At 39.8% G+C, this 12,841-nt stretch overlaps 1 protein-coding gene across 3 annotated transcripts in view; it reads left to right on the top strand.

Annotated features, from left to right (window-relative positions):
- Nucleotides 1-12,841, top strand: part of ITPR2 (inositol 1,4,5-trisphosphate receptor type 2) — a 506,561-nt gene that overhangs the window by 19,553 nt on the left and 474,167 nt on the right. The window lies entirely within an intron of this gene.

Below are 12,841 nucleotides of genomic sequence, written 5' to 3'. Positions count from 1 at the left end.
TTGGTGTGGCTAAATTATACCTCAGTAATGCTGCTACGAGATTTAAAAAGGGAGGGGAGTTTCTGAAACAAACTTCCCAAATAAGCACATTATTCAGAATCACAGAACTTTGATAAATGAATCTCATTCATGAAAGCATATGTTTATTAATATTTCTCACAGTAAATTTGTGAATATTCCCACTTTTAGCTTAGATGCAAGTAGCTTATCTTGTGTCTATGAATAATTGTGGCTCTTTATGTGTACACAACAAGCATGAATTAATAATTATTGTGACGGAGATGAACACAAAGCAAGGTGTTATATAAGCAGGGTTTACAATTTTCAAAATTTAAAATTTAAAAGTAAGGAATTGTTAATTTAGATCTCAGAAATTAGAAAATCTCACTGCTAAAATGCTTTTTATTAAAAATTCCCCAGTAAAACAAATATAATTTATTTCATGCTACAACTAAATATGAATTATAATTAATAATTAACATAATATTTGAAATGTGATCTTTATGTAACTTTTTTGAAAAGTCAGAGTAAACTTTTTGCATTCTTAAAAGTCAGTATCTTCAACTCATTTTTGTTTCTTCTGTTTTAAGTATTTAAAACTCAGGTCCATGTTGTACTATTGAAGACATTTGTTGGTTATGACATGACTATCTAGAAAATCAAATTTAATTTCAAAGTTAAAGTCAAATCATTGAATAAATAGATGTTTGATAGTGGCTTTTTAAAGGCAGTGTTGTTTGCAGAGAGAGCTGCTCAAGCCCTTGGGTCTGAATTCTGTTCTGTCCTGAAGAAACTCTGAGAAATTGAACACATCATTTAACGTCTGAATTAAATTCTTCATCTTTATATTGGGAGTACTGATAACACTTCTCTTGTGTTTCTCAGTGGTCCTTTGGAGTTAAGAAATGACATTATACCTGTTTGAGTATCTGGAAAGCTGTAAGCTGTAAGCTGTACTGGTACAGCTAGACATTTAAAAATTAGTATTAGGTTTTTTTTTTCTTTTTTTTTTTTTGTGACGGAGTCTCGCTCTGTCGCCCAGGCTGGAGTGCAGTGGTGCAGTCTCAGCTCACTGCAAGCTCTGCCTTCTGGGTTCACGCCATTCTCCTGCCTCAGCCTCTGGAGTAGCTGGGACTACAGGCGCCTGCCACCACACCCGGCTAATTTGTTTGTATTTTTAGTAGAGACGAGGTTTCACTGTGTTAGCCAGGATGGTCTCGATCTCCTGTCCTCGTGATCTGCCCGCCTCGGCCTCCCAAAGTGCTTGGGATTACAGGCGTGAGCCACCACATCCAGCCATATTAGGTTTTTTTTAAAATGGTAAAATCATAAGGTTACCTAAACCTATTTATTAGCAGGAATTGAATCATATGACACATTTTAGTGCCAATGGATTATTTTTCTATATTTCCGTACTTTTTTTTTTTTGAGATGGAGTCTTGCTCTGTTGCCCAGGCTGGAGTGCAGTGGAATGAGCTCGGCTCACTGCAACCTCCGCCTCCCAGGATGAAGTGATTCTTCTGCCTCAGCCACCCGAGTAGCAGGGACTACAGGTGTGTGCCACCATGCCCAGCTAATTTTTTGTATTTTTAGTAGAGACGGGGATTCGCCATGTTGGCCAGGCTGGTCTTGAACTCCTGGCCTCAAGTGATCTGCCCCTTGGCCTCCCAAAGTGCTGGGATTACAGGCGTGAGCCACCACGCCCAGCCCTAGATTTTTTTTTTTTTTTTTTTGAGACGGAGTCTTGCTCTGTCGCCCAGGCTGGAGTGCAGTGGCGCAATATCGGCTCACTGCAAGCTCCACCTCTGGGGTTCGTGCCATTCTGCCTCAGCCTCCTGAGCAGCTGGGACTACAGGTGCCCGCCACCATGCCCAGCTAATTTTTTTTTTTTTTTTGAGACAGAGTCTTGCTGTCGCCCAGGCTGGAGTGCAGTGGCGCCATCTCGGCTCACTGCAGGCTCCGCCCCCTGGGTTCATGCCTTTCTCCTGCCTCAGCCTCCCGAGTAGCTGGGGCTACAGGCGCCCGCCAGGGTGGTCTCGATTTCCTGACCTCGTGATCCGCCTGCCTCGGCCTCCCAAAGTGCTGGGATTACAGGCGTGAGCCACCGCGCCTGGCCAATTTTTTGTATTTTTTAGTAGAGACGGGGTTTCACCGTGTTAGCCAGGATGGTCTCGATCTCCTGACATCATGATCTGCCTGCCTCAGCCTCCCGAAGTGCTGGGATTACAGGTGTGACCCACTGCGCCTGACCGCCCGGCCCTAGGTTTCTATACTTTGAAAAGCAGAACAACGTTTCTTCAGCAGTGATGCAAATAGGAAGAAAATTAGTTTCATATCCGGGTATTTTCTTGATTCTGTTTTGTGTTTATTGATGAAGAAACATATTTGGAAAATAGAAATAATTTAAGTTCTATACAAAATTAAACATCTTGTTTTAGGCAGTCATTTTAAAACTACACTCCAAATATCTGACTGTAATTCAGCAGGTCTGTCATGATATATGGAGGGTCATTAGAGTATCCTTCTTTCTTTTTTTTTTTTTAAAACACAAGAGAGGAGATGAGACATGGATTTAAACTTCATTGTTTGTTTAAAAAAAACAGAACAGACCAGGTGTGGTGGCCCATGCCTGTAATCCCAGCATTTTGGGAGGCTGAGGCAGGAGGATTGCTTGCGCCCAGGAGTTTGAGACCAGCCTGGGAAGCATAGTGAGATCCTGTCTATAAAAATAAATAAATAAATGAAATCAAACAAAACAGGAAACTGGTCTAGCTGTTTCTTCAAACTCCAGCAGCATTCAGGGAAGTTAAAGGGTGAAATACTAAACACAATTATGTGTCTAAGTCAAGATGTCCATACATGAAACGAATGTAACATTCAGGGAGAGAAAATAAAACAGTTCCTATCACATCCCTTTTGTTCCTGTTTTTAAATCCCAAGTCCTTTAAAGAAAACTGCTGCTGCTTAGCAAGTCTTTAGGCAATGCCTGGAATGCTCATGCAGAGACTGGGCCAGCGACAGCCCTGGACTGCCAAGTTCTTGGAATCGAGACAGTCAGGGAAGAGGCTTTTGATTGGTGTGTGAAAGGAAGGGAAGCTGAATGTCCCAGCCGGGCTGTGCTGAGCAGAAGGGAAGTAGGAAAAAGGTTGGACACAGGGACAATAGTGAGTCCCCACTTTATGGCTTTTTTTTTTTTTTAACATTTCAAACATTGAATAAAGCAGGTAACTGATGAGATGTCATTTCACTGATTTAACACTGAAATATAGGACACTATGAAAAAAAAGCTATAAGATTTTGGGGCAACCATTCACTGTAGGAACTATCCACAAAATTACTTTATAAGAAAACTAAAAAAGGAATGGGATAGTTCTACTGGCAATACTAAATCTCCTTCCAGAGTGAACCTTTCAGTCATGTGCCCATCACAGACCTTCTTCAGACTAGACAAAAGCAAGGGCAAAGTGAGATTGTGAAAGTTATTTTATTCTTTTACGATTTAGGATAAGTCTTACTTCCCCTGGCAGGAGATGCCATCATCTTGCGTGGATGTGGCCTTTCAGTGACAAAGCCCTTAGTGTACAATCCAGAAACAACACACAGTTGAAGAATTGTTTGTCTTCTAATGGATGTATTTGTCCATGTAATTTATAATTATGAATGGCATTATGACTTAATGTGCAAAGCTAAGAAAACTGAAAAAAGAAAAGCTGAAATCTGTATTGGAGTGTGGGAAAGAGGCAGTCTATTATTAAATCTAAGCTTGTTATTTATAGCATGCCCAACAAGATAAGGTAACTATGGAGGTTTGTCTCTCTCATGATTAGGTTTGGTTGGAAATCATCAGATTGGCAAGGCCATCAAGCCGTAAGAACAGCTGCTAAACTACTCCCCCAACCCCTGCCAAGCCCCTGAAAACCAGTTGAAAATATTTTGGGTAAGTTTTACTCAAAATATCTTTAAAGCCTGACATTATAAAAGAGAGTGAGAAAGGCAGATATGGATAGAAGGTCATACCCACTTGGGGAGAATTGGTAAAATCTTAACAAAATGTCAAATGAGATTGCCTGTTCCTAGGGAGATATTTCATAGGGAAGAGTGAGGTAGTGGGTACCTGGAGAATATGAATCAGTGAATCATTTGGGCAGGTTAAAAAAATTCATTGTGTACATTTGATTACATAGCCTTCAGTTTCATTCCACAGAATAGCTGAAGGTTGAGAAATAAGTTGTTTTGCATTGAAAAGGAATCTACTTTTGGGAGTCTATAAGTAGGAACAGCCAGACTATAAGCCACTGAGTCACATTCTTAGGGGAAGTTTAGGAACAAAATAATTGTAATGAAATTAGCTGCTATTTAGACATCTCTGGAAGGCATTTTTTGAAGAAGGAAAAGCAGCAGCCCCGGTTCCTGCTTTTCCTTTGGCCAGAGAGGAATCTGATCAGTATCAGTTTAGAAGAAAACTATTTTGCAGATGAGAGGAGATGCCTTTCCTTTTGGGTCCAGGAAGTGCAGGTATGAAACATATGCTTCAAAAGGAATCAGAAAGTAGAGACTGAGATGTTCACCACCCACTCAAATGAAGGGCAGAATACAAGTTGTTAAGACTCCAGTTGTTAGCTGTTAGTTTTGTTTTCATAGGAAAAAGGATTATTAAAGGAGTTAACCTCATAGTGTATTGTAAAGGCGTGTAGTATTTCTGTGAAATGCCTGTTGAATAGAGTGTGTTCTCTTTGAACACACCTCTGTGTTAGAGTTAAGAGATCAGAATTTCCATAATCATTTTGAGACATATCGATGCCAAGTTATGCTTATGCTCTAAGAGTTTTTCTTAATGTTTTCTGGGGTCATAGGTGCCTTTAAGAGTCTGAGAAAATTTTTTGTGCAGCTTTCCATTACTATGCCTAACCACAGATTTTACATATATTTGAGGGTCTTCAAGATTCTCTGAAGGCTACCCCTTGGACCCAAGCTTGGGAGTACTTGTGCTAACATGCAATAATGGCTCTAACATTAAAATTTCAGCTGTAGATTTGGTCTGTCGTGTACACTCCTTTATCCCCAGTGCCTAGAACAGTGCCTGGTTCATAATCAACACTCAATAAATATTTGTTGAATGAATAAATCAATGACAAAATGAACATTTTATTTTTTAGTATGTGGCAAGTATGGATTTTTTTGGTTACTTATACTTTATCAGTTCTTTACTAGCTGTGTGACCTTCATGGCTATATTTATTTCCTTTCAGAACAGAAACCCAAATAAGCAAAATAGAAGCTGGATGGTTTGCACTGCTGGGAAGTTCAAGAGAGGGATCTGGCTTTAGGTACAACTGGAACCAAGGGCTCCATTGATGACACTAGGATTTTGCCTCTCTTTTTTGGCTTCTCTCCTTCTTGTAGGCTTTGTTCTCTGGCAGATTTTTTCCCAGCCATGGTGGTGAAGAATGGTTTCTAGGCCTACACTTTTCCTCATGATGCTTGATCTTAGAAGGAATTAGAACCTGTGTGGCATATGTCCTTCTGTAAAAGCTCTGCTTGGGTTAAGTACTTGTTCCTTTGGATCAAGAGCTGTGTCTGGGGGTAATGGGAGAGAAAGAAGCCAGCTTAGGTCTCATACCTTTCCTTGGGTGGTGGAGGACTTCTGTTGGTTCTTCATGCCATGTTTGAGAGTTGTACTTGGGAAAGAGAAATCTCTAAAAGGAAAAGAAAAAGACTAAACTGTAACTGATATCCATGGCACCTTTCATGAATAGTTTAATTTGGGGTTGATATTATGGTCTTAAGATGTCAGCAGGTCCATTGAATGTCCCTTACCAAGCAATTGGTTTTCTGGATGGTATCACCAAAGGCACTTACATTCTGAAAGTAAAGACTATCTTTCTTGCAGAATTTTTAATAATTAGGAGAATAAATACCAACATTTGTACAGAAGAAAAAAAAAACTAGGAGAGCGTTATAGGAATCTTGTGAAACCTGTTGTAAATCACGGAGAGCTGCTGTCTTCAGACTACAGAGGCAGTGATTTGGATTCCCCACATGTGACATTGTGTTCCAGCTTTGACTTCTCACCTACCCTCTGGTGCCTGCAGCAGGACCTTGGCATGGACTGAACACATTGTGCTTGGCTGGGTTCATAGGTAGAATCAGTGCAGGTTGATTCTGGGTGGGGAAGGAAATACTTTGCAATGTATGAGTATTGTGGAAATCCTTTCCTATGTGTTTTATTACAGTGGAACATAGTATCAGTGACTAAGATTTCAAATGACTACAATTTCAATTATTATTTTTTGACATATATTTCATTTAACATGGATTTTCGAATAATGAATATATATATATCTTCTTTTTTGTTTTTTTTGAGACAGAGTCTTGCTCTGTTACCCAGGCCGGAGTGCAGTGGTGCAATCTCCGCTCACTGCAACCTCCACCTCCCAGGTTCAGGTGATTCTCAGGCCTTAGCCTCCTGAGTAGCTGAGATTACAGGTGTGCAGCACCATGCCTGGCTAATTTTTGTATTTTTAGTAGACATGAGGTTTCACCGTGTTGGCCAGGCTGGTCTAATAGTGCATATATATATATTTCTTAAAGAGAAGAGGGATATTTTCTTTGTATAATTTTTGTGAAAGTTTGAGAATAACACCCTTAGGGTGATTGAAATGCATTTAAATCTTTCACGTGTATTTTGATAAATTAAGATGGTTGCAATGGGCTGGGCATGGTGGCTCATACCTGTAATCCCAGCACTTTGGGAGCCTGAGGCAAGAGGATTGCTTGAGCAAACGTGCTTGAGACCAGAGTGGGAAACGTGGTGAAACCCTGTCTCTACAAAAAGACAAAAATTACCCAGGCATGGTGGCAAGTGCCTGTAGTCCCAGCTACTACCACTCAGTAGCTCCAGATCCTTATCCTGAAATTCTTTTCATGTTTAGTAACGAAGTGTGAACTTACCCAGAATATTCCCACACATTTATTCTTTTCTTTCCCCTTAAGACCTAGTGAAGGGATTCAACTAGAAGGTAATGTGGTACTTGACACACAGTGGGTGGTCAGTTATATTTGTTTAAAAAAGGATAAATGAATGTAAATTAATGTGTAACAAACAGTGTACTGTAAGAGTAGAGGGTAACCACAGTCTCTTGTTTTTTTTTCCAAGGCTTTTTCTATGTCTTATTTTTTCCTATTAAAAATCATGTTTGAATAACATTTTCCACCAAGCAGTTGAGTACATTCATATTTACTGAACTCAGTAAGTGAATATTCAGTGTTTACTCCGTGCCAGGCAGGGTCTAGTTTTTGGACTCCGAAGTACTTAACTGCACTATATGGTCATTACTATATTGCCATATATAATTCCACTCCAGAATCAATATAACAGCTCTCAAAAAAGAGCAACTGTTTGTATCTCCTCTGAAATTTGCTGCTGTGCTCCCTAGTTGGGAGATTGATAGCTTTTGAGAAATATATTTATGGACCCTCACTTTTCTTACCTGGATTGCTGTGCTAGTTTCCAAGGTGGTCTTCCTACTTCTGTCTCTCTCTTCCCCACCAGTCTATCTATTCTCAACTCAGCAGCCAGAGGGATCTTTTTAGAAATAAACCAGATCACGTTGACCTACCTTCGCTCCCAGTGCTCCTATCTCACTCAGAATGAAAACAGAGTGTTTCCTATGACTTGGGAGGCCCTGCAGGTCTGGCCTTCCATTCCTTGATGGTTCAGATGTCCTTGCCAATCACTTACCTCCTTCCTGGCTCCTGCCAGCCAGGAAGGCAGGATATTAGCTTCCTTGCAGGTCTTGGAACATGCTGAACACGGTCCCACTGTAGAGTCATTGCCCTGGCTATTCCCTCTGCCTGGAATGCAGTTCTCCTACATGTCTCCCTCACCTTCTTTAAGTCTTTTTACCCTGGGTTTTTTTTTTTTTTTTTTTGAGATGGAGTTTTGTTCTTGTTGCCCTGGCTGGAGTGCAATGGCATGGTCTCAGCTCACCGCAACTTCCACCTCCTGAGTTCAAGCGATTCTCTTGCCTCAGCCTCCTGAGTAGCTGGGATTACAGGCGCCTGCCACCATGCCCGGCTATTTTTTTTTTTTTTTTGTATTTTTAGTAGAGACAGGTTTTCACCATGTTGGCCAGGCTGGTCTTGAACTCCTGACCTTGTGATACACCCGCCTTGGCCTTCCAAAGTCCTGAGATTACAGGTGTGAGCCACGGTGCCCGGCCAGTTTTACCGTGTTTTATGTTTCCTTTTTTCTAAAAGTGTTTATCCCTTAGCGTGCTATGTAATTTATGGACTTAATATGCTTATTGCTTGTGATTTGTCTCCTCCCCACTCCCTCCTGGAAGAGTCTTAGTTTTTGTTTGCTCTTAGATCAATGCCTGGCACAAAGTAGCTGGTCAGTAAATATTTGTGGAATGAATACATTTCTTTGTGAAGATATTTAAATTCATTTTTTTCTGAGGTGACTATCTTACTGGTGAACTTCTTTCAACAATTAAGCAGTAATAAACAATGATGATGAAAATGGCGATAGCTAATCATTATTGAGTGTGTACTTGGTGTCAGGTGTTGAATAAATAACATTAATAATGATGATAAGGATGGCTAACCTTTATTGCATATAACTTTGTACTGAACATTTTGCTTTATTAAATCAGTTAATTTTAAAATAAACCCTATGAGGTTAGTACTATTATTATCTCAATTTTGTAGTTAGGCCAGAGAAACGACTTTCCCAACATCACAGATTTAGTATGGAACAGATACAATTGTGATATGAGACACTTAAATAGAAAAATATATTGTTAAATTTATAATTTCCCATTTTAGTCCTGTTAGGTTAGAAACCAGTATGTCTCTTTAGGAATTTTTATTTTGTCTGAAGGATTAGGGATTAGAATTAGGGGTCTCTGGCCTGGTGTGGTGGTGGTTCATGCCTGCATTCCCAGCACTTTGGGAGGCTGAGGTGGGTGGATCTCTTGAGCCCAGGAGTTCAAGACCAGCCTAGGCAACATGGCAAAACCCCGTCTCTACTAAAAATACAAAAATTAGCCAGGTGTGGTGGTGCACGCCTGTAGTCTCAACTAATAGGGAGGCTGAAGTGGGATGATTACTTGAACAGGGGGGTCAAGGTTGTAGTGAGCTGAGATTGCAGCACTGCACTCCAGCCTGGGTGACAGAGAGAGACCTGGTCTCAAAATAAATAAAAAATAAATAAAATAAAATAAATAAATTAGGAGTCTGTTTTATTTAGAGGTAAATTCATTATCTATTATTAATTATAAATTCTACTTTAAGAGTACTACTATTTCTGCCTCCAGGGGTTGGAAAAAATTTCCAGCCTATAAGCGAGGGAAATGATTTAATTTAATGCATAGAGATGTAGCTCTTTTCAGCCATCAGACTTTTCTGCTTGTTTTTATTTCCTTTTGATTTTACCCTTGGTTGGCACAGCTTTCAGAGGTCATGTGGGTTGCTTCATTATTTTCGGGTAAGGACCTACTCACTTCCTCCCAGAAAGAGAGGTCTCTGCACTTTAATTAAAATGCTCCAGAAGAAGGTGTATCTGTCATTCTAGCCACAATTAGTCCCTTGCCAGTAACCTAAATAAATCCGAGAATATTTTCTTGGTGCACAGAAATATCTTAAAAGAGGGATTGTATGCCCATTGATTCCATCCATACCAATTAAAAGTGTGAATTTGGAATGACCACTGTATTTTTTTTCTAAAACCCATGTTTATTCACATTTAGCCAATGTTAAATGTTGGAAGCTCAGTCTGAAGGAGTTACCTGGGAATGGGAAGTTGTTTTGTTTTTTAGCTTTTCCCTTTTCTGGTAGTTCTCAGAAAGATTCTATTTACTAGTTGACTCAGAAACAGCAGTCATCTGCTTGTAACTTTCACAAGGTAACTGAAAATTATTTCTTTTTTATTTATATATAATAGTTGCACGTATTTTGGGAGTACATGTGATATTTTGTTACCTGTATGTAATGTGTAATGATCAGATTTACACCCTCCAAGTTTCTGGTAGTATGAGTCTAGTTTCTCATGCTGTAATGATTGTGGGAATTGGTCTACAGTTGCCCGAGGTTTTTCTGGCCAGGGAAGTTCTCTTGCCAACTATTTCCTCCTAGGAATGCTTCTCTTTTATGTCTGATCAGTCAGGAAGTGGTAGTTCGTTCTCATGTTCATCTCTTTTTGAAGAAGGAGGCATAAAGGAACAGGGAAGAGGCAGGTCCTTAGGCTACAGAACGAATCACTGACTGCATTGTAGTGTGAAGATTTCAAAGGAAAAAAATGTTTTGGCTAACTGATGTTCTGTTCTGTCTAGGAGCTCTTACTAACTGGATTATTTTCGGAGGTCTCCTCTAGCCATCCACTTCTAGAATATGTAATTAAATGTTACTTTATGGTTTGCTGAGGGTATGAGCCAAGGACAAACAGCTATATCATTATTACATACTTGCTCCATCTTTCCTTCTTATAATCTTTCTTTCTGCTATATCATCACTTACCTCATTTTGTCTTCTGCAGTTTGTTTTCTTTACCTTTAAAATATCAATGGATTCATTTAACATTTTTTTTTTTTTGCACTTACTGTATGCCAGTCACTGTGCTGGGTATTGAGGAGATAAAGATTAAAAATATACTGTACTGTCCCCAAGGAGCTCATTGTTTATTGGAGACATGTAGTTAGAGGTATCATACAATAAGATAACAGCTTGAAGTATAATACAATACAATAACAGCATGTCAAAAATGGTGGGATCATAGGAGACCCTAAGCCTCTGGAGGATGGGTGAGCGTGGGGGTTTTTAGTTAAACATAAGTTCAGTGTAAGCCAAGAAAATAATAGTTTTTTAAAAGCCAAACCTGTAAATTTAGGCTATATTTTAGAAATAGAATGGGTATGTGAAAACCATATAATCTGAAAAAAGTTGAGGAAACTGGTATGTTAATATTCCATATATGCTCAGAAAGAATATATTTTCTATTTTATGTGTGTCCATTAGATCAGGCTTGTTGATTATAGGCTTCAAAGCTTATAACCTTACAAATTTTGTCAGTTTGCCCTATCAGTAATTAAGAAGTGTGTTGAAATCTCCCACTAAGATAGTGTATTGTTAATATCTCCCTGTAGTTTTGTAAATTATGTTTATTTTGAGGCTGTTACATATACACTTAGAACTTGTGTATCTTCTTTTTTTTTTTTTTTTTTGAGTCAGAGTCTGGCTCTGTCCCCCAGGCTGGAGTGCAGTGGCACCATCTCGGCTCACTACAAGCTCCACCTCCCGGGTTCACGCCATTCTCCTGCCTCAGCCTCCCGAGTAGCTGGGACTACAGGCGCCCGCCACCACGCCCTGCTAATTTTTTTTGTATTTTTAGTAGAGACAGGGTTTCACTATGTTGGCCAGAATGGTCTCGAACTCCTGACCTCGTGATCCGCCCACCTAGGCCTCCCAAAGTGCTAGGATTACAGGCTTGAGCCACCGCGCCCGGCCAACTTGTGTATCTTCTTAAAGCAGTGAAACACTTGTCATGATGTAATGGCTCTCTTTATTCTGAATAAAGCTTTTTTCTCTTTTTTTTATTTTTCTGATATATATATATATATAGATATCTATATCTATCTGTATATCTATATCTATATATAAATATAGATATCTCCTCTGCAGTTTGTTGAGAAACATTCCTAGGAGGAAATAGTCAGATATGTATATTAATTTAAAGAGACAGAGTCGTACTATGTGGCCCAGGCTGATCTTGAACTCCTGAGCTCAAATGCTCCTCCTGCCTCGGCCTCGCAAAGTGCTAGCATTACAGGCATGAGCCACCATGCCTGGCCTATTTGTCTGATATTATCACTGCTACTGTACTTCTCTTTTTTAAAAATTATTTTTGTTTTTATTTTTAGAGACAGGGTCTTGCTCTGTTGCCCAGGCTGGAGTGCAGTGACATGATCATAGCGGAGTATAGCCTCCACTTCCCAGGCTCAACTGATCCTCCCTCCTCAGCCTTTGAGTAGCTGGGCCCACAGGCGCATGCAATATGCCAGGCTAATTTTTAAATTTTTGGTAGAGATAGGGTCTTGCTATGTTGCCCAGGCCGATCTTGAACTCCTTGCCTCAAGTGATCCTCTCACCTCAACTTCCCAAAGCACTGGGATTACAGGCATAAGCTACCACCCCTGGCCCATACCTTCCTTTGGCTAGTATTTTCCTGCTTTGTTTTGTTCTGTCCTTATATTCTAGGTATGACTCTTGTAAATAGCCTATGGCTGGATTTTTTCATCCAACTACAAAATCTAGCCTTTTTTTTTTTTTTTTTAACATGAGGTATTTTTATTTTGTTAAATCCTTACAACAGTTTCATTTTGCAGATGAGAAAGCTGAGGCCCAGAGTTTAAACAATTTGTCCAAAGTTATACAATGAGTAACTGGCAAAGAGCTGGGATCTGCAGTCTACTTTTGGGACATGTACAGCCAGTACTAGAGTTTATTATCTCTATTGTCCAGAGGAAAAACTAGGGGTATCTTAAAATCTCTTGATGTCTCTAGTTAGTGCCTGATAACTGAGAGAGAGGTCAGGGCCTGAGAACCAATGATACAAAGACCCAGAGGGATCTATTTTAATTCTTCTTCATTTGAGTAAAGAGAAACAGGCATCCTCCAAAGCAAACCCAACCCTAGGGTGACATCAAGGAAGGTAGCAGTAGGTGATATGGTCAGCATCTTGGTTCCAGGCATAATGCCAATCATATCATATCTATCATCATCCTTATGGAGGAACCGAAGCCCAGAGAGGTGAAATGATGAGGGCAGTCCTGATGCAAATTTTC

The sequence above is a fragment of the Symphalangus syndactylus genome, chromosome 5 (assembly GCF_028878055.3).
Source record: "Symphalangus syndactylus isolate Jambi chromosome 5, NHGRI_mSymSyn1-v2.1_pri, whole genome shotgun sequence".
NCBI classification, from domain to species: Eukaryota; Metazoa; Chordata; class Mammalia; order Primates; family Hylobatidae; genus Symphalangus; species Symphalangus syndactylus.
The sequence above is the reverse complement of the archived record's forward strand: the minus strand, read 5'-3'. Positions and strand labels throughout refer to the sequence as shown.